This window comes from Apus apus, chromosome 2, assembly GCF_020740795.1.
Source record: "Apus apus isolate bApuApu2 chromosome 2, bApuApu2.pri.cur, whole genome shotgun sequence".
Classification (NCBI taxonomy): Eukaryota; Metazoa; Chordata; class Aves; order Apodiformes; family Apodidae; genus Apus; species Apus apus.
The window spans coordinates 48718261-48741538 of NC_067283.1; positions in this window are offsets into that span (position 1 = coordinate 48718261).

Genomic DNA, 23278 nt, shown 5'->3' on the forward strand with positions numbered 1-23278 from the left:
TCTTTGGATGCCATAGGGATTGGAGTTTAGCTATTCTCTTGGAAAAGGCTAGACAATGTTACAACTATCCCAAAATTCCATGATGCAGTTTGTTTGATCTAACCATAAATGTCTACAACTAAGCTAGTAAATCAATTTATTTTCCCCCTTCCCCAGATAAGAGAGTAATGTGCACTTCACCTGACTGACTGAAGACATCTGCTTTTGCATGACCTAGATTGTGCCTTACAAGTGCCTGCTTCTACCAGTCTACAGTCAAGAGAACATTGGATAGCCAGGTCAAACTTAGACCTCTGCAGGTGTAACATCAGGGCAAAAGAATTCCCAGCCCTAATTTCTGGATGTGTAGGTGTAACATATATATCTCTTTGACACATACATCTGACTACTATTTGTCTCTTTGGTACTTTTTACAATGCTTCTGAATATTTGTGTCACAGTTATTATTAGAAATGAGAAAAAAGGTGCATTTTTTTCCCGTTTTCATTTTGAAGAATTTCTTTTCCTGGCTGGTGGATCAGGGTGGCTTCCTAAATGGAACTTTTTGCATTTAAATACAAACATAACTTTAATACCCTACAGAAGCGATCCTATCAAGGACATTTTAATTTAAAATACTGAACATGAAGAATATTAGCATGGCCCTATGCTGGCCTGCAAGACTCCTGCCTGACCACAAGTTCCAAGAGCAACAAAAGCACGTTTACCACGTCTAGGAAGGTAGATTTGTGTGTGGTTCCTTTTCTATTAACACTTCACAGTGTTTCTGCTGGGCAACATTCTGAGATGCTATGAACAGCCAGAGTGAAAAGCATTGGCCTGGGCAATCAGGCCAGAGTGGGCATTGCTGTGTTCATTTATACACAACAAAAAGCAAAATGCAGATATGTATTTTCTGTTCACTGGTGATGCCCTTCTCTAATATCTTATATAGTAAGGAAAATAAACACAAAAGAAAGTGAACAAGTACAAACTATATCAGGTTCTGTTTAAAATATAAGGAGGAAGGAATGTGAATGCTATTCCCATGCATACTCCCTCTGTATTTTGCTCTATTACAAATAGCATCAGACCAACACAAGTGTTTAAATTCATGTGTCAGATATTTCAAAAAAATGTAGTCCCAAATTATCATTCAGATCGTGGACAACACATTTTGTAAAACAAGGAGAAGAAATATTTTCCCCACTGGGAATATATGTCATCACAACATTGAGTTCTCTATGGCTTAAAAGAACATCTGAATCTAAGAGGTACATGAGAGTTATTTTTAAAACCGTTCTTTATATAGAAAATTGTTATGTGCCTGGGGAATGATCACTTGGCAAGGTCTCCACAAAAGAGGCCCAGAAAACCTATAAAACAGCTTCTTCAGGTCAGCATGTATGTCCATTTCCCGAGTCACTCAAGAAACTCTATATAACACACACTTTTAATGTAATTTGTTCAATCAAAGAAATCAAATAAATTAAATTTTATCTGGATACATACCAGCAGCATATAAACATGTATAGATATATATTTTACATTCATTATAATCAACCCAATGGCAAGAGCACATGCCCTTAAAAGTCTGTCCTGAGTGACTTTTTTCCTTATCTGATTGTGCTCAGCACCTGCTTAGGGTGGTGCCCAACAAATACTGAGAGAAATCCAGCCTTGACAAATCTTGTCTATGTTAGACAAAGCACATAACAAACAAACCTAGAGTTACAGGCAGTTAAACTGCCAATATGCAATGCATTGAGCACAGTCAAGACACTTGATGCTTTGAAGTGTGTGTCACTCATCAGGCAAAGTCAGAATTGCATGTCACATATCAATTGGCAGCCTTAAATGTTGTCAGAAAAAAATGTAAACCATGCTTCTTTGACCAGGCTGCCTCACCATAATTGAAAATAAAGAATAACTTCTCCTTGGAGGGCTGAAGGAGAGGAAGCCAGAGAGCATTCCTATGGGCTTAAAATACAATTTTTTTTTAAGTGCTAGCCAGTCCTCCATACTCACCATCACAAGGGCACATAAATTTACTGTAATTAGAATGATGTAAATCAACATCTTGAGTAATTACTATGCTACCAAAGGGTTGCTAGCTGATAGGGTCAGGAGCTGACTGCACAAAACTGGAAGACTGTAAGAGCTGTTGCAGCTTTGCATCCCAAACAGGAAAAAATGAGGGGTAGCTGTGGGGAAAACCCAACTTTTCAAAGTACTTGAGTAGTGGTACTGGAGCAATCCCTTCTTGGCTTTTCCATGGAGCCTCTCTCCCTGGCAGGGCGGGTCCAGGTGGCCATGGCAGCAGCTCCCACCAGAAGGCAGGGCAGCAGGTGCACCAGTGCTATCACAGAGCACACCTCCAGGCTCTTCCTCTTTATAGCTGCTCTTCCATCCAGGGATCATGCCACTTCTGTTGCTGGCTGGCCATGGCTTGTCCTTGTGTCTGTTAGGAGAAAAATAACCAAAATTATCTCAAGCAAACAGAAGTCAAATAAAGCAATCCAGTGCGGCAGCAGTCCACAAAACCTCAGTCTGGCCTTCCTGCACACCCCTGTAGTGTTGCAAACTACGCTGCAGAAACTGGTTGCGCTTTGTGCCTCCCTGCACAGTGTTGCTCCCCTCTGCTCCTCATGGTCCTTTTCAGCCTGGGCAGGCTGCAGCAACTCTCTCACCAATGCACAAGCCAGCCTCACTTTACACCCACTGTGTCCTGTCAGAAAAAAACCTTTTGGGCCTAGTGCATCTGCTCTGTTAAATGCTTGCTGTTAAGCAAGCACCCCAAAAAGGGCAAGGCTGGCGTTGGCCCTGGCTCAGCAGCCTTCCCACATGGGCATCTTCTACAAACTGGTTGGAGACCCTCATTCACAGAGTCCACTCCCATGAGATCAAGAATTACAGGGGGAAAAAAGACAGTACGTGATTTTAACCCTTTAGAAGAAGTCTGGATCTCTAAAGCCGGAGTATTGTGCGAGTCACACTAAACATGGGGAAACAATTTCTGTTTTCAGCCCATTCACATTATTTATTACTCTGTCTCTCAATATTTTGGCTCAAGAAACGTGAAGGCAACTCTCTCCTGCTCTCTCTTTCACTCACTCCACATTCTAAACAGCTGCTGCCTGTGTCTTTGTGCTCACTCTTGCAAAGATCTCCACTCCCTGGCTGTTCTACTCCTGCTAAAGGCAATGCTTCCTGTGGGTATTAATCAAGGTAAAGTGAGAAATTCCCCCCTGCAGGGTGGTAGGACCAGGCTTTTCTATGTTGATAGTGCTCCCTGGTAAATATCTGTTCCCTGTAGACACCCTTGATCATGCTGTGGACATCAATGCCCAAGAAGAGGGGGAAGGTAATGACCTTCACTAGCATTTTTGCATTTTGGGTGGGGCCTGAAGTGACTTGAATGTAAAACACCTGATCTCGCCTGGGCAGCATCTAGCCCCAGTGAGTAGATTTAATGCAACAGTCAGGTCTGAAGTTGGCCAGCACAGAAGTCTGGTTTGCAAGACATTCCTGCTGCAAGGAGCTGTAGTTTCATGCTTGTTTTTTCGAAACCATAGTAGACCACTTAACCAGAAGGCATTAGATTCCAAATAGGTATTGGAAAGGTGAATTATTTTATTAGAGGGATTGAGTGTGATCAGACTCCTAATCACCCACAGCAGACTCGCCTCTCTTTCATGCTCTCAGGTAGCACTAAAGTACATCATCCTACACCAATAGGCACTAGGGAGACTAAGCTGACAGTAGCTGTGGTATGTATTACCTAAGCACAGCTATCCACGTTACTAAGTATTGGCTGAATTGACTAAGCTGTTTGAAGTTCAGTCCTGTCAGGAATGACATATCAGCTGGACAGGGAAGAAGTAACTCCAGGACATTATAGTGTAAAGAGAAGGTTACCCCAGAAAAAAATAGTACCTAGATGCCATGGGTTCAGTTTCTTGCTTAACCATAGACAAGGTAATTAATCTAATGGTACCGGAGCTAAAATGGCAGTTAATACCATGGTGAGACAGTCTAGGAAAGCACACTGGAGCAGATACATTTTTTCCTGTATTTATACACTTTGAAGTATTTTACTATGTAAATAAAATGGTAAATACCCAAAATAGCCCAAGACAAAATTATTAGATTGCTCTTAGCCATCATCTTACACATGCAGCTTTTAAGCCATCTGCTGAACTTTTTCTGTAGAGATGCGTACAGTCCTGTGGCCTCTGGCAGCTACTGTAACACAAATTATTAGTACAAATGGCAGGCAGATCTGCTTTACTGACATCCTGAAACTAACTCACAGGTGCTTTATGGAAGGAAGAGAAAATCAGTTCTATTCCTGTACATATGTCTTCATTGGAAAGTAAAAGACATTTCCTATAGTCTCCCTTAGACAGGCAAAGGGTCCCACATGCTCAAACTCGAAGAGACAGATTTCTTCTTGAAGACTACAGCACCAAGACCATTACTATCCTCCACATTACTTGCAAGGCTCTGCTCTTTAAAGACCTCAGAGATATCACAAAGAAGCTATGTTCACCTTCTACCTGAATACCAGGAGTGAAATGGGACACTCAAGCCTGAATACAACATGAACTGAAACGATCTTAGTATCCTGCGCACTTACTTGTGTTTGGAGGGTGGCAGAAAGGTGGCATGCTGGGCACATCTGTATCTACAGTGTGCTCCATACAGGCAGAATGAAGCCTTGGTTGTAGGCTAGGTCTTAGCTGCTTTGCAGCTCTGCTGGTGCAAGGGCAGAATGTTTGTTGTGCAGAAAGCTTCACATCCCAGCCAATGTCAAGGCAGTGTCTGCCCAGTGTTGGTCATATTGTTTTCACAGATCCTAATGCACTAGCTTGGGTTCTCCAAAATCCCAGTGGCCATTATGTTGGCTTGTGTGACATTAACAAGGGTTGCAAAAATACAGTCTGCTTTGCTGTATAGTGCCTCCTTCCCACACCCCAAATCACCATAACACATTGACTGAGAGATCAGGTACTAGAGCAGGCACATCTCCTTCATCTGGCAGCACTGTACTTACTCCTCAGACTTCAGTTACACAAGAACTGCTAACTGAGAAGGAAGCACCATAATTTATTGAACTTTAAAAGCTCTTTAAGAAGTCTTCCTGCTTCAGTACCCCAGTTAACCCCCTCATAGATTTAGCACCCTAATCACATTTAATGCTAGAAGTTAATGAAACAATCTGCAGCAGGCCAGGGGCATCAAAGAAGCCTCTTGCCTGCATTATCATCTCTGTGAGATGCATCAGGTAGTGCTCTTTGCATGCCTTAACTTAAAAACTCAGGGGATACCTCTTGACCTCTCTTAAGCAGCATCACTGTAGCTTTAATCTCAGACCAGTGAGAGAAAGACCTTATAGCATCTGACATAATGTCATAGACTCTGAGTCTCTCCACAGAAGATGAAGATTCAGAGCCTGCTTACTGGAAATCCAAACACAGATGGGGTAAATGCCTTCCCCCCACACTGTCTTGGGAGCAAGGGAAGGAAGATCTGTCAGTGCTAATGAGAGACAGAACAGGTGATGCAATTATCATCTGAGAGCCTGAGTAGGATGAGACAGATGTTTATTTCAGGGTTCACTGCTTTATTAGCCACACTTACTAACCAGCTTACATGATACTCCCCTAGCCATACCAGATGCAGCCTAAAGTAAAATTAACTGTTGAGTAAAACCAAAACACTCCGGGTGATATCAAAGCCATAATACTCAAGGCTGCCCTTAAATAGTGGGAGTCCCAGCAGGAATTGAAAATGGGGCCACAACTTACTCTAAAATAAAGTAAATATGCCATTCCTGCCTCCTGAGAATCTGTCTCCAAACTTGTACATGACCACAAGTCACTTCTCCCCGAAATGGGATCATCAGCTTTGCACAGAGATGCAGAGGAACAGTGACTCTACAGGCTGAGAAACAACCTAGTTAACCATGGGCTTGAGATTATTGTAAGGGAAGGTCCAGCTGATGCTCACCCTATCAGATTAAATAGTCGCTGAGGAATGGAGGTAATTCCCACCAGAATGGGAATGGCACAGGGAGCTTTGGGGTATGTAAAAACCACAGTTGTGTGTAAAGTCAAAGCCAAGCACCTGCAATAAGGTCTGACATGACAGATCCTCACACAAACGGGCAGGATGTGTTTGGGAACCTGGTTTTTGCCCTAGGGGAGTTGAAGGGACATAGGCTGACCTTGTGGATCAATTTAAACCTCTGCAGCCTGAGTGCAATGGCATAATAACAACTGTATTCCATGTGATGCTTGGATCCATCGTCATCTGTGCTACTGAGGGCTGAGAACAAGTGGACAAAGGCGATAAAAATCGATTAAACATGGGACAAGGTAAGTGAATTATAATCTTGTAGCACTGGAGCCCAAAGTGTCACCACAACACAGAGATCTGGCAGCAACTGGTGCTCTGTAAATCACTGTAGACTGAATTAGATTAACTCTAAGGACACAAATGTATGGCTTTAAAATCACAGTCACAAAATACGTTGCTCTTGTTCTTACGCTTGGCTGGATTGCAGGAACCAACGTAAGAGCTTATGCTAAGGAAGAGGGTGTTCAGAGTGTCAGCAGCCACAGAAGAAACCTATTTTTGTCACAAGCCCAACTTGACAAGAGAAAAGGACTTACTCTTTCCCAGTTGTGTTCACTCATTTAAGTATTTTTCAGGTGATTAAAGCTGAGGACCAACTGAGCTGAAGTTCCTTGAAGAAGAATGAAACATTTACTACCCTTCTCTTCTTCCTTCCGGAAACGATTGAGGTGAAAGAAAGGTTAGAAGAGAGTCTTTTCTGGGTTGTCTTATTTCTCTTTTTTCTTTCACATTGGCTCCAGGAATGGAAAGTGTATCGATCACCTACCAAGACGGCAGATAAGAGTTGCCTCAGGGTTAGAGAGGCTTGGACAAGATCTTAGAAGCAGGTATTTCATTGAAACGAGTAAAACGGGGACAGACTCTTTATTCTAAAGTAAGTAGCAGGTGATAGGCAACAGATTTGGACTGGTATTAAGAAAAGTGAGTGTGGAATCCTAGCTGACAAAGATGAAAAGTAGAAAGCTAGTTATAAGGTAAAAAGAAAAAGCAGTAAATGAATGGAAAAAAAAGCTTTATAGAAATAATCCCTCTTTATTTATTGTTTTAAATTATTCAGCTGGAAACCTCTGACTGCCTTTCCTCCTAATTGTGTTAGCCATGTCAGTACTACACAGACAAAGCAGTGGGAGCCAAACATCAGCCACCTTTGAGGCTCCAGAAGAAGGATGTTCCAGGCAGTGATTACATTATGCATCGCTGTGACAAAGTTTTCTCTCCCATTTAGACTCTGGGGACATGGGAGATACATATCCTGGAATGTTGTATCTGCAACTGTATAAGCTATCTTTATATCTTTTGCTGGTTTTATGCATCCAGTGCTTTTGGCACAGCTGCACCCAATTCCACCATCTTCCTCCTCACACAAGCCTTCCTCTGTGTGAAGGACCCCTCAGGAAGCTGTTGCTGACTGTTCAGCTCTCCCAGATTTGCTGTGTTTTTTTTTCCAGGGGCAGACAACACCACAGAAACACCTCCTGCTTCTATCTCCCTTCCAAAGGAGGTGCCAAAAGCCGAGGAAATAGTCTGCTTCAAAGAGCCAGCACAACACCATAAAACCTGCCCAGGACCTAAAAATACCTAAAAGATTCATAAGGCCTTTCCTTTGAAAAGTCTTAATGCCAGAACAACTGGAGTTGAAATGCTTTTTACTATCTTGGGCAGTAAAAAGCCTGCAGTCACAAAAGTCTCTGGGAGATATTATTTGACCAACATACCATCTTTTAACTACAATCAGCTGCCACACGGGTTACTTCTACCTCTTTTTTAAGCTAAATCCATTCTCTACTAAAGAAAAAATTCCCCGATGGCATATTCAGAGTTGGAATTTCATCAAGATAAATCAAATTTTGAATCAAATGCTCCAGTTCTTATAAATCACCATTTCTACAAGAAAAAAGGCATTAGAAAAATTGTAACATGGTAACAGGTGTTGCTTCTTATATACTTAGATGCTGTAAAGATGCAGCAAGGTGACAGAGTGTTGTGGTATCTGTTGGCAGGGTCTGCCAGGCTTCACTGTTGAGCCTACTTAGGTTTTCAGCTGAGGTCGGATGCAACATGGTACAAACACTGCAGAGAGCTGGCAGAATCCCAGTTTGCCATTGAAGCAGCTGTTAAAAAATAAATGAATCTTTTATCTCAGAAGAAACCTGAGGAAGAGAAAGGTTTCCAGGAGAAAAAAATAATTAAATTCACTGGTATCATCAGCTGGCTATGAATTGTTACTCTCTAGAAGAAAGGAAGAAATGGGACAGACATTGCATTTGAGAGACAGTAATTCAGAACTCAAAATTTCTCTCGTGGCTGTTATTTAACAACTCATAGTCTTTAAATCAGGATGAAGGCAACTAGGACTGTTTTCAGTTTCTGTATGCCAAGAATGCCCGTCTCCAAGTGAATCATGACATCCAACCACCAAAGGTTAAGGCCTCTTGGAAGTTACACTCTGGAGCAGACTTTTGTCCTGGAAAAATTAGCAGCCTCTCAGTCATCATCCTCCCTTTCACCTTCATTAAAACAAAAAAAAAAAACAAAAAAAAACAAACCACCCCACACTTTTCAAGGGGTACCATTCACACTGATAGCTGGCAAAATAGAAAAGCATTCATCCTCTGGAGCTGACAACTGATCCCTGTGCCACGTGTGAAGCATCCAGTTATGACTTTTTGATTCCTGCTGAATAAAAGGCCAATTTTAATAAATCTTTTATGCCTTGTAATCAAAGTTCAATATTTGGTGCAATATTATGGTTTTTTTGCATAAATATCCTGCTCAGCTGCTAGCTGAAGCATGCAGAGCCAGGTTGATCTAAAGCATCAATCTTGAGGAAATTGGAGAAGTTCATAATAAGCTTTAAGTCATATTTGCAATGCAAGATTAATACCGTTTCTGTAGGACTTGGTTCAGTCTAAGTCCTGGAAGACCAATAACACCCAGAGCAGCTGTGATTAAAGTTCACACAGTGGGCTATCATTTAGTGGGCATTATAATAATTACAGTCCTGCTGGCTTCAGAGAATTATTCTGCTGTCTTTTAAGATACCAAGGCTGTTGTAATAACATGTATTCAAAATAAATCTCAAAAAATTGAGAATAAATAAATAAAAAATTAAAAAAAATTAAAAAAAGAAATTCAGGTAGCAACTTCATTAAGACTGGGAACTTGAAACTAGCTCTGCTGCAACAGGGCAGATTCAGCTTTCCAAAAATTCTGTTTTCTTCAGATGTGCTGGCTGGTAAAATTCTCTTTGCACGCCCTATTACTGCTCAGTATATGGGGCATGACTCATGATGCATCACAAGACGGAGTGATAGCTGGAGAAAATTGAGATCCTGAAAAGTGAGATTAAAGGGGAAAAGCCACTGGAATAAATAATACAGTAGACAGATAGGGCTGAAGCATACAAATGAGATAGCTCAGAATAAGTTTGGGCCTGTCACCTGGCCCCTGGTAGTGGGCTGTGGACATGCTTTCTCTCCCTAGCATCCTAAGTGAAGGGTAAGATAGTTAAAAACAGTGAAGCGTGAGGCCTTCAGCTCCCAAGTCCATTTCTGCTGGGACTTGAGGGTCAGAGACTTGTGTATTTTTCAGCATCCCCTTGTTTTCAGTCCTTTGATTAACAGCACCTGGCCACCAGCCAGCTCTGCTCATCTACAGCCTGCAAGGACAGACACGTGCAGCAGCTCCCCTGGCACTCAGGACTCAGCACCCTGTCCCATTCCAGCCTCTCAGACCTCTCTCTCTATTTCTGTAGCTCTGCCCTGGGTGCGGTGCATCCGAGCACAGCCACACACCTTCCCATGGGAGAAAAGCTATAGTCTCGTTTTGCCCCTTCTGTAGAGACATTAGTGGTACAAGTCTAACTACCTACTGCACTCCTACCAATTTTCTATTTCCTTTTTTTTTTTTTTTTAACAAGAATCTGACTTGAAAATTTGTCTTGCAATTCTTCCCATGAATTTCATATTTGTCAAGTGGTATTTTATGGCACCACATGATTTCAAGCACTGCTTACAACTAGTAAATATCTTTGCAAACTTCACTTTGGTTTAAGGAAAAGACTACCCATTCCTTCCAGTATCTCATACTCCTCCATACCTACAAATACAAGTGCAGAGCACAGTGCATGAGCGGTGCAGGTCACAATTTACACTTCTGCTGCTTCCTTTTGGAAACAGAGAAGGATGGCAAGTTTGACAACTGGAAGGAAAACAACAAGGGGACAGAATTATATCAGAGAGCAAAGAGAAGCAACAGTCCTCTAAAACCTACTGTTCTGGCTCTGTAGATAAACACACACACGTAAATTAATTATCAGGCCTTTTTTTTTCCTCCAAAATTACTATCTTTCAGTAGTAAGATGCACAGGCTGGTATTATGAAAGGGTGGATGGTTTTAAATTAAATTAAAATAAGACAATAATTTCATAATGGCTTTTCCAGAACATAAGCATCCTTCCAGCAACAAATAATCTGATGTTACTGTAAGAGCCAATAAGCTTTCATGTCAGATTGCCGCAACATTGCAAACTAAATCCATGCAACTCAAGCACTGTTTGTTGTACTTAGCCTGTATTTTCCTGAAGAAAGCCATGGAATCTCGGAGGAGTAAATTGAATATCTACGCTCCATCCTTGCTTTTAAATGATGGGCTTCATTCCCAGTGAGCTGAGCCCCAGTCATCTCAGAGAGGTTCTGTGTGGGCAAAAAGGTTTAACTGCCAAGAGCTCAAAGTGGAATGGATGTGAGGCTAAACAGGTCCTGATCCTGCTTCCATTGAAGTCAGCTGAAGGACTCCTATGGAGAATATTATCTGATCTCTCTCTGTGCTTGTGGTTCAGTGTTGAAAAAATTAAACATAGGTTAAACAAGATGGATTAAGAATTATTTAATTTTTTTAAAATGTAATGGAAGAGATAGAGAGAGGGGCCAGAGGCTGATACATTTGGGAGAAACCCTAAAATTTTAAGACAACAGAAGATTCATGAATGAAATATTATCAGTAATAAATAGAAGGTTTAAGCTGGATGTTTACATATATATTCCTTAAAGAAAAACATACTGGATCCAGTGAAGTTCATATATATCCACTGAAGGAGATGTTACAGCCGGGGTGAGGGTGATGCTGTACAGACTGTCAGTAAAGGAGAATGAGTTTCCAAGTTACTTCTATGTGAAGCAAGACATTCTGGACAAAAGAATGCTAGCCCAAATACTCCATCAAATCCCTGTCTTTCTCTGTGGAGGAACGATGTGGAAACAGTCCTTTGTTAAACTCCCTCTCTGGTTCTCTGATAAAGGATGTAATTGCTGATACTAAAAACTAGAAAGAAAATTATAAACCAATATAAATTTATATGGAAGTAATTACAACACATAAAAAATTAGTCTAGATTATCCCTTAGTGTCTTTAATTTTCCTTTTTTACATTCTAACATTGAAACATGGAGTATATGCTGAAGTTACCAGGGAAATATCTATGACTGTCAGGACTGGGAGAGAGGAATTTCCAGTGCATATTCGGTACAAGGGAAGTTATATTAAGAACTGCAAGTGTTGATGGTGAAGTTTCAGCTCAGCCCTAGACAAATACAACTCCAATATTTTTGGGAAGTCATGGCAACAGGTACTCACAAGGAAGTGAGTTGCTTGCAAGCCAAGTCATTGAAACACGCTGTGTGCTGGCACCCACCAACACAAGATCTCTCCCAGACAGATAAACACACTTTTTCTCTAAGACAGCAAAAACACAGACCTTCAAATCAGACCAGTCACATCCTGAAACTTACTGAAAAGGATATAAGCTCTACAGGTTTCCCACCTAGCACAAAAGAAGTTTCAGCAGGATGCTGTAGAGATTTCTTTAAATTATCCTAAGATACATTTAAAAAAGAAATATCTGGCCTACTGTAAGGAAGGTTGTGTTACCTTTGAAGGCAAGACAGATAACGTGAGCACCAGCTACAAAACTAGTAGCAATTTAAGTGCTGAAAAACTTGGTGCTGGAAAAGACATAAAAAATGGTGCCAGGCACATAAAAAAATTACTTCCAGCCAGGTAGGTATTGAGAAGTTTATCAAAAAGATGGTTTCTGAGTAATTCACTCACCAGATTTTATTACTTCCAGACTGCAAGACCAAGGCCAATGACAAATACTTTCATCCAAGAAAGACATAAAGAAGCACCAAGGACCCAACAATGAATGAGACAACATTAAGATCAGAAATAAAGCCCAGGTTTTGAAGAGCAAGGGTGACTGACCAGTTGGACAGGACACCAGAAGAATTGCAGAGTTTCAGTCTGAGGAAGAGATGACTTAGAAAATAATTTTCAGCCTGCAATGAAGCTACTACCCTCCAGAGAACAGTAATCCTGCAAGACCAGGAATAACCCAAGAAATATGGGAGACAGTGTAAGGGTTGTGCATGAGCTTTACTTCTTTGAACCGCGGTTGAAAATCATTGCTCTTAACCTGAAACATAAAATGGTAATGAATCACTGAAAGTCATTGAGAGGCCTTTCAGTATACGTATCCATGCACTAAATTATTGAGTGTGCTTCAAAGAAATAAAAAGGAGCAATTGTGTTATCCAGGAATACAGAGTAGAAATTATTTTAAGCCTTAAGGATGGCTCTTGCTTTTTCAATAAGTGTTGCCCAAGTGTTTGCAACATTAGTCAGAATTTTCGATTACCTAATCAGAGTTAATCTCAACCTTGAAGCCTGTTTTAGTCAGCAAGCAAGTGGGAAAGGGAAGGGAGGAGAGGAAGGTTTTGGTGGCACAGAGGTGTCAATGCCAAGCAACCCTAACAAAGCCTGAAGAATCACAGTAATGTCAAACACACATATTCTCACTCTGGGGATTACACCCATGTCACTGTGACAGCCACATGAGCAAACATCACTAAGAAGCTGCTCTGTGTGCAGACAGACACCTGCTCAGCCAGTCCTGTAATTCAAAGAGCTTCCCCAAAACCCACTCTCCTAGGTGGCAGCAAGCACTTGAAAAAGTACCATGGAAAGGAATCCTAGAACCACAGAATGGTTTGGGTTGGAAGGGATCTTAAAAATCATCTAGTTCCAAACCCCCTGCCAGGGGCAGGGATACTTCCCACTAGATTGAGTTGCTCAAAACCCCATCCAACCTGACCTTGAACTCTCTAGGGATGTGTCATCCACAGCTTCTCTGACCGATCTGTGCAAGTGTCTCACCACCCTCACACTATAGAATTTCTTCCTAATAGCTAATTTAAATCCACCCTCTTCCAGTTTAAAGCCATTACCCCTTGTCCTATTTCTAAAAGCCCTTATAAAAAGTCCCTCCCCAGCTTTCCTGTAGGTCTCCTTCATGTACTGGAAGGCCACTATAAAGTCTCCCTGGCAAAGTCTTCTCTTCTCCAGGCTGAACAATCCCAGCTCTCTCAGCCTGTCTGGAAGGGGGAGGGCTGGAAAGAATAATTTTGAAGAACTACAGTGTAACTTGTGATCCATTTCTTACAGGTGGACAGACCTGGCATGTAGTGATAAGCCATATGAGTTTGTATGTCCCTGGTGTGAGCAGAAGACATGCTGGCATGTATCTGCTGGAAATGACAGAGAACGCTCCTGATCAGTACTTTGAAACCAGCTTTTCGTCTCCTCTATGTAACTATGTAATCTTTTTAAATGATCCTGGGAATTATCCTTTTTCCAGTACCCCACTTGACTTTGTTGTTGATGTCATGGAAAAAAAGCAGTCAGTTGTTTACCAGAGCATTGGATTTCTTATCGGCAGATCTGGCTATGAATAATTATACCACATATTAATACCATAGTAAGCCAGCTAATGGGCTACAGACGCCTAACACATAACAGGATGAGAGAAGAAAGGGCAGATTGGCAGGAGGTTGTTTGCCTTTGCGAGGGCTGAATTATAGAACTGGCCAGGCTTCAAAACTATGAATCATTAAGAACATGCACACAGCAGTTTTACATCAGTGAGCTCTATTGACTGTAGAGGAGCTAATATTGATCTACTAAACATATGGGAGTGGGGAAGCAGGTCCCACATAGTTAGAAATGTGCTTTGATGTCTGTCCTTCGAGTCACGTTGGTTCCCTGAAACACCCACACATTTCTGACATCATGACCAGACCTTTATCCAAAGCCTTTGAAATTATGGATGTTTCCTTTCAGGTTCATAGTGACAGAACTCTTTGAAACATGACTGAAAATATATGACTATGAGTTACCATGCTTATCATATCCTGTATCTCCCTTATCATGTTAGCTTAGCAGTGCAATATCTGCGCTGATGTGTATCTTCATGGAGATGTTTCTAAATATGTATTAAAAAAAAAACAAAACAAAACAAAAAACAGAATTAACTTGCCTTTCATTAGTAGTCTGATTTGTTCAAATGGAGCAAAAATATTGCCTTGCTGGTCTGCAGATATTACCATCGTCAACTATGACATAAGCAGCAAGGAACCACTGTTCAGCACTTTGTTCTTCAGTCCTGCAAGGAAGGAGTAATGAACACTGCAAACCATGACAAGCCTTGCTGACCCCACAGAAGGGAAGTCAGACTATGATTGTTTTTCTGCCCATAAATACACTTCATTTTCCATTATAGGATACAGCACAAATTAGCTCACTAGCTATTAGAGGTTATTTCATGGGGCAACAACAACAAAAGCTAAGTTAGCCTGTTTACTCACAGGACTCGGAAACACTTTGGACTAACACCAATTGGACCGTACCATATGGGCTTTCACCAGTGTATTCTCTCATATGTTTGCACACAAATAACTAATAAACATTTTGCATGCTGGCATGTAGTAGGTAAACACTGAATTTAGGATCTTAACTATAAGATTGTTCTTTATGTGCTCAGTTCACGCTTCTGGTCATACAGGGACCTTTACATCTCTCATCAAATCTTAATATTTTCTTGAATTTATTCATAAGACCTCTCAGCAGCACAACCTTCCATCTCCAGTGACTTGTTGCTAACAACTTTTGACTTTATTCTTCCAAATATCACAGTCACATCCCTATCACTGTGAGCCATAGCACAGAGCTAAAATATTGGAAGCCAAACACGGTCCTCTTCTTTCATTCTGACAAGCAGGCACACGTCCACAAACACTCAACTGTCTTGGCAGCCTCCAGCAATAATAATCAGACCCACAGCCTGCTGAAATACAACAAAGAACCTTCCCTGTAGCGTAGGGTTATGTGAAATACAAGACATTCTTCAATTCACATGCTGGTCTTCCATCTCTCCATTGTAAAGAAGTAACAAGTGTGTGATATGCATCTGTTTGAAGGAAAGGTCTGTTTGCAACATGACCTCCACTCATTGTGGTCTGTACACCAGTAAACAAACCAAGCATGATGGAAGTCTTTAATTTCAGGTTTGGCTATTGAAAACCAAAAATATGTGTGATTTAATTTTCAGCTGTTTACAAAGAGGATGAACAAGGCACAGAGCTCTTTCATTTCTCCTGTTAATTCAACCCACCTCATGGAAAACCTGAGCTGTGACCCTTTGTGACCGTTTTCCTTTGCTTTTATGTAAGAGAAAGAGGGAGAGACCAGAGGAAATTAAAAAAGGCAAGGGAGACAAAGAGATGTACTAACTGACAGAGACACTGAAAAAAAATTTAAAGACCAACAACTCACCTTGAAGTTTCCAAGTCTCTAGTTTCCTGGACTCTTCCAGGGAGCCAAACCTCATACCTTGCTGTGGAGCACAACATTAATGGCCACTTCTCCTTCAGAGAAAGCACATGTTGTTCAAAACCACAAGGGACAAATAAATATTTGAATATTTGATCTAAGATTAATCTTGAAATGCAAGATCTCAAGGAAGGACCATTTTAGAGCTGATTGGCTGCTGCCTTTGCACAAACATTTGGTAATTTAGATTTTGATTACTTTAAGTCATTCAGTCAATCAAACTGTAGGTCAAATTGCATTCTTGCTTTCCCTAAAGTGCTTCTGGGACACGAGATCACTAAAAACATAAATGAGTGCAGAACATATTAGATATTTAGAACCTATGTATATGCGTTCAATAAACTATTTCACCATAGAGAGGACTGTAAGCTAATGCAAACAGACTGGGCATGGTAGAAGCTTTCATTTATTATCAAGTATATTTAATATAACTGTTTTATTACATACTTTTGAATGAAATGGAGTCTTTCTGACTGCAGTTGACCTGCATCTGCATAAATGAGAAGAAAATCTGGCTTTCAGAGCAAGGGACAAAAAAAAAATTCGGAAACCCTTATTTACCTGAAATAACCTGTGAACACTTGAATCTTAAGGAAACTTGGCAGCTTCCAATAACTGAAAGGTATATAAGGTACTTACACAATGATCAGAGTCACAACTTCTGCTTTATGATTTTTTTTTTTATCATTACTCAAAACCATTTTGATTAAAAGCAGTCTTTGATATAGTGTGAATTAATTTCTTTTCTAGGGGGCTTCTAATAATTCTAATTATTATTGTAGTACTCCTAATACTTACTAACTGTCCTCTCTTTCAATTTCACATTCTTCAGCTCAGATAAAATCCTGGTAAAGCTTTCACATTGGCTCTTCTCAAGCATCATGGCTTGTTGGATTTAAACCACTGCATCGTATATCCTCAGTTTAGCATGTCTTGCACCTGCTGGACTTTGAGCAAACTCTATAGTGGAAGCCAAGCAAGTCCAAGGAAAGTTCCTCTGCCTGGGGCTGTGAGTTATCTTCTGCCACAGTGCAGTCATTTGGCCTGCTGGAAGGGAAGAACTCACCTTCAGGAATAGTGGGCAGAAAGCAGGAGAGAGCAGACCTTCCCTGTTTTGCAGCATAAGGCAATGCATTATTTTAACAACCACAGGGTTGGAGAAGGCTCACTTTAAACGGGATACCAGAATTTCACCTGAAGAAGAGCCAAGCATGTGAGTGGTCATGATGATATGAAAGAAAATAGGGCACACTTGCCCTGCCCCATCTGAGCTCTGGATACCATGAGGCTGCCCCATTTTAAGTTGCATAATCAGTCAATTTGTTGAATGCTGTTTGAAGTAATACAGTCCACTGAAATAATATATCCCCAGTGCTCCTTTTCACACTGATCCTGCTTTCCGCTTAGAGCTTGGATTTCAAAGTTTCGTCTTTGTTCCCTGCACAAATAGCACTAATTACCTTGGCTAGATGACAGACCACATTGCTCACAGAGTAACACTGGCAAACCTAGCAAAATAACTGAGGATCACGTACTTCACAATCTCCATTTCCACTAGATGTTAAAGTGGAAACTCTTTCCAGAGTTGTCATTCTCTAGTCCATATTCACCCCCCAAAATAATTTTGCCCAGGAAGGGTGTTACAGAATTTGTAAGAGAAAGTGCCATACTGGTAGTTGCTTAATGTGAGGCTTCAATTATATACACTGCTCTTTTGGTGTGATTTTTTTGAGCAATAAATATGTGGATTTGTACTAGAGATCTGATCCTAGGACCTAAACAGAAAATAGGAGTCCGTACAGCATGTATTCATGTAGCATTATCCATAATAGAAGCAGAGATAACTGCTGCTATTTGAAAAAACAGCCAAGGAAACCTGAAGCTGATTCCCCAAGGAAAAGGATGTACAAGGCTGCTGCTGCCTGTCCTCATTTTAAGACTCAAACTGGTTCAAACTGTTAATGACATAAATACTCAGTGTTTTTCTTTCCTAGACCATCTATCTTTCCTATTTTTACCTTGGTAGGCATCGTTACTGTAACACTGACTCATTATGTTGTGCATTGGGCCCAATTTTGAATGCTTAATAAGAAATCCTCCCTTGTCCATGTACCACTGTTGAACCTAATGGGAATGTTTGTGGGGTGATTGTTTACATAATTAAGGGTTGTGCTACAAGATGTGGAGCTGACTTAGCAATGTGTTCTGTGTATTTAATAAATTCTATTAACATATCTATTAACCAAGTCAATATCTTGAGGTGTAGCATAATCACTGTTATTTCACTGCCTTACAAGGGAGGCAGAAGGGAGGGGTGAAAAATCCCACAGTTACAATAACCACAAGGCAGATCTCAGAAAAACTGAAAGAAGGAAAGGAAGAAAGAGAACAGATGAATGGGACACTGAGGAGACTAGATATAAGGGAATATAAAAAATCGGATGGATGGTGGCAAGAGATGGCAACTATGATATACAAAGATTTTGCAAAGTATCTAACACAATGTTGCAAAATCTTATTAACAATGTTAGTTTAAATTGCTTTGGCTGTGAGCACTAACCTGGACAGAAATTTAATCAACCAGCTATGAATTCAGAGTGATGATAGCAAGCAGCAACACAAAGCTGAGAGATTAAGTGTAAGGTCTGGTTCTGCCCAGATCTGAGGTTTTGGGAGCTTGGATACCGTGGCAAGGTACCACAGAAGTAAATTTAAAAGACTGATTGAGAAAACTGAATGGCAACTGCTGATTTAGAAAGGGCGAAAGGTTGATGAGGAAAGGTAGTAAATATTACTTCACAGGAACTACACATATTGGTCAGGATGAAGCACATGAATCATTCACCACACAGGATTACAGAGGGCAAAAGGTAGGAATGGCCACTTTTGGGCCTGACAATCCAGCGAGCTTAATGGCTCATTGGACCAATGAAAACAGCAGCTGGCAGCCGGCCCTCAAAGGAGGCAGGAAGCTCAAGGTGTGCAGGGAGAGGTCCTTGCTCCAACTTCAGCCCCACTGAACCAAACTTCTGAGTCTCCCCTGGGCAGAGAGGTCCCACTCCTTACATGTTTAGACTGTACCTCCACCTAGGCCATAGAGAAGGGGTGCCACTGTGCAGACCTACCCTCTGCAGCGGTGATTCTACCAAGAAGGTTTCTCTGATCCTGCTGAATTTGTGCCATTGCCTGCTTCATGTATTTAGAGAGCAGTTGGGTTTGCCCCCTCACAACCCCAATGCTTCTGTGCTTCTGGGGACCAAGGCCCCAGGGTTCACAGCACAGTTTGAACCTGTTGTGGCCATGTTGAAGTCAACTCTGATTCCTGCCTGCTCGCAGGAGTCAGAGAAACCACAGACACACTGTGACCAGGTGTTGAAACCCCACACACAGCTCACTCACACACACACAAGCAGATGGGCTCTAGAGACCTCACCCACTCACATGTGCTCTGTGGCAGCTGTAATTAGACTGAAACCCAATAAACAACTGTCACATCTGAAATTCACAGCTCCTGGGCACAGCATACACAATTGACAAACATCTGGTGCAGGATTTAGACCTGTTTCAGTACGCTTACCAGTGGGTATTTCAGCTCAGCTAGAATGACAGCATTATATTTAGTTCTGTAATTGGAAAAAACAGGATACATGTACATTAAAGGATTTTAGAATACACTTCAGTAGAACAACCTTTGGAAAGGGTAAATGCTTTGGTGTTGGCAGTGGCAGGAAAACAGGTTCATTAGCCATGTTGGCTAATTACCTTTCCATAGACTCAGAGGGAACCAACCCAGATCCAAAAGCTGGAAAATAAGAAGTTCCACTTAATTATGAAAAAAAAAAACTTATTTACCGTGAGGGTGACAAAGCACTGGAACAGGCTGCCCAGGGAGGTGGTGAAGTCCCCTTCTCTGGAGATATTCAAAACCTGCCTGGATGCAGTCCTGAGTAATTGCTCTAGGTGATCCTCTTTTAGTGGGGGAGTTGGACTAGATGATCTCTAAGAGGTCCCTTCCAACTCTGACAATTCTGTGATTTTGTGAAAAGCCACACAGGCACATGGTAGTGATAGGGACTTGAGTCTTTCTCCCACCCCGGGTCAGCACTCACTGGGGCACCTCTCCTCTTTACACATCAGCCTCACACTTTTCTGCCATGCCTCACAGGCATGGTTCTTGCCACTTCTGCTTTGCCTTCCCTCAGGTCCTCAGGATCAGGTTGCTGCGAGGAGGCTCATCCTCCTCCTTGTCCCAGGAAATGCTGGCTGTGGGACAGGGGAAGGGATGCTTGATGACAGCAGGTATTCAGGCATGTGGTCCTTTTGCTGCTTCAATAACTTCCCTCCACACTGGAAGAAATACTCCTGGCTGGCTCCTTCCACACCTCCCCACTGGAAGGGCAAGAAAAAGAAACAGAGAGAAAGCAGAAATTAATTCCAGCTTGACTTCAGCACATTTGTTAGGTCTTCCCTTCCTGCCAAATAAAAGCACCATGGCAACAGCAACAAGCAAATTAATGAATTAGAAAACACTGATCTTTGCAAATTGTAGCTGTAGCCACAAAGCCCCATACAAGGAAAAAAAACATCCACATTGAGAGGCACGTGACACAGATCTGATACAACTGCACAGCTCCTTTGCCTAGCCAGAGAAAGGTGTCAAATCCCAGCCATATGCAGAGATCTGAAGGACTGATTTCATTTGGGAGCCTGGTGTTCCCTCCACTAATTTTTTGTGCTTTTTTGCCGTTACATCTTTGCAAGGAGAGCCCTTTTGTGGGGAGAATTAAATCTATTGTTATTCTAACAGTAGATGAATTTACAGTGAAAATCAAGGGACTGTTCTCCATTACAAATCACACTCCTTTTACAAGTGCCAGTTTCTCACTCAAATAGTGATACAAGCACATTTCAGAAAAAAATAGGGAATAATCTAAGCCTCAGCTCAGGAAAAAAATACAAGTAAAAACACTTGATGTTTTAGGTATTCATGAGGTGCTTGCTATTTTTTTTGGAGGCATTCAACAAAAGATGTAGGATCACTTCTATTTTTTTTAATGCTTAAGTAGCATCTCCTGAATGTGAAGAAGCAAAGGACTAGTAGCAGCTTAAAAGCATTTGGAAAAATATAAGAAATGGACAACCTACCGAACAGAAGAGCTGCTCCAAAAGGGGGAAAGATTGTTGATTAACAGCTAAGAGTTGTGATAAAGGATGAACAGATGAGTTTTAGCTTTCTTGAACTGAAGCTGGGGATGACACATCAAGAGGAAATGCCAGACAGACAGTCTGAGATTTCATTTGGACACAAGCAGATGGGTCTGGAACAAAAAGATTGATCTGAAGCTTGTCCATATAAAGACAGTAATTAACTTTGTAGTTACTGATGAGTCAGGTGCATGAGAAAAGAGAAGGAAACCAAAGACAGACTGCTCTACAAGACTCAAAATATGAGCTAATATTTTCCTTCCCTGATTCCATGCCCATGTAATAATGTGTGTGCTTTCACATGACTTACTTCAATGGTTTCTTATTTTAACACAGAAATCAGATTTTCCACTGTCCTAAGCCTTCAGAGGTGTCCTGCAATACAAAAATATGGTTACTGACAATTGCACACATTTTCAGCAAAACAAGATGTATTCCAGTTTTGGGAATCTAAAGGGTTACTGACATATGTACAAACAGTGAGTTTGTATGTATCTGGAAATATCACATGCAAGTAAACATTTTATATTACACTTTGAGAAAAGAAAAATGAAGTCTCACTGGCGTACCTTCCTGACAGATGTGGAGACTGAAGCTACCAATCTTTCTTTTTGTTGGCCAGATCTGCAACATGACTTTAAAGTTCTACCCAGAGCCCGCCAAGAGGGCATCAGGATGATTTAGATGACAGAGGGTAATTTCTTCTAATACAGGACTTGTGCCTGGGACGTAGAGGTTCTTTGGCCCCTGCAGAGTCTCAGGAAGTGCTGCATACATCACAAGACAGGTTCTGGAATGATCTGTGGTCATCTCAGATTCACACCAATGCAGCTGCATCAATGTAGTTCCCAACAGGACGTAAAAGGCGTGGAATGATCCTTCATATTAGCAGTAGGACACCTCTACTGTCCAGCCATCTATCCTGTAATATTTCAATACTCCACATTTGCCTCACTCTTTGGTTAAAACCAGTGCTGCAGAAGCCCTTCTGGCACAGCTCAGAGATGAAGACTATCCTTAGGTCATTGTTCTGGTTCGAGCCAGGACAGAACCAATTTTCTTTCTAGCAATAGTACTTTTCAATTCAGTCTCTTCTATGTAACTGCACTGTCTGAAATTAACAGCACATTTTTCAGTCAGTGTGTGCTCCTAGGACTGATAAGGCTCAATGCTTATAGTTATTTCTGGAGAATGGTATGCAGAAACAAGGTCACTGCTTGGTTCTGCTAAACCTCTTGTGCTCTGGAAATATAAGGGTGGAAAAGGGGTCACACCTGCGACACTCCTGTGAGGAGAAGGGGACTAAACAGGTGACCAAACCTGGCCAAAGTATTACATCCCATAGGCACCATACTTGGTATAAGTCTGAGAGATCACGAGGGTCAAGCTCGCTTCCATGGCCAGTGTCCTGGGATGACTGCATCTGTTCATCTGCCTTTGATCCTGATCTGTGCATTCCTGTATCTGTGTGTTCCTGAATCCAGTTCCCATCTGCCCCTGACTCCAGAAGCCCAGTCTGTGACTTTCCCAGAGATGCCCTGCAGCCTCCCTGGTGACATGAGCATTACTGGGGGGGGGAGCACCCTAGTGGTTTTGTACATATTTTTTCAAATTTCTTTATTTTTATTTTCATCATTATTGTTTTCATTGAAGCTGTGTAGTTTAGTTTCCAACCTATAAGTCTCTCTCCCTTATTCTTTATCCCTTATACCTTTCCCTTTCTGGGAAGGGAGAGGCATTAATAAAGAGCATCTGTCATTGATTTAATTACAGCCCAGTGTTAAAATTTGACAGCCATCTGTAGAATTAGTGTTTGGAAATGCAGTCCAGTTGCAGTATCTCTGTCACAAAGAGTCACATCCATTCTGGCTCTCATCATTTCACTGTAATCTTCTGGCTGCTTCATGTCTTTGCCAAAGACCCAACATCCTCCAACACATAGCAGACCTCAGCTGATTTTGGCGGCTGCAGTCCTCAACACCCACCAGCTAGTCAACACCAATGGATATTCCCATTGCTGTTACTCTTCTACTCACTCCCTTTGATGCCTCTTCCACCTGCAACTTCTTCAGGTAAGGGCAGAGCAAGTCCATGGCTTTGGTGACCAGACTGCTGTACAAATGTGCACAGCATGTGTGTCCTAGAGTATCACAACAGCTGTAACGGTTAAGGGGACACTAAGGTTGTATGATGGACAAGAGTATTGGTGCATGGGTGCACCTGTATAAAGA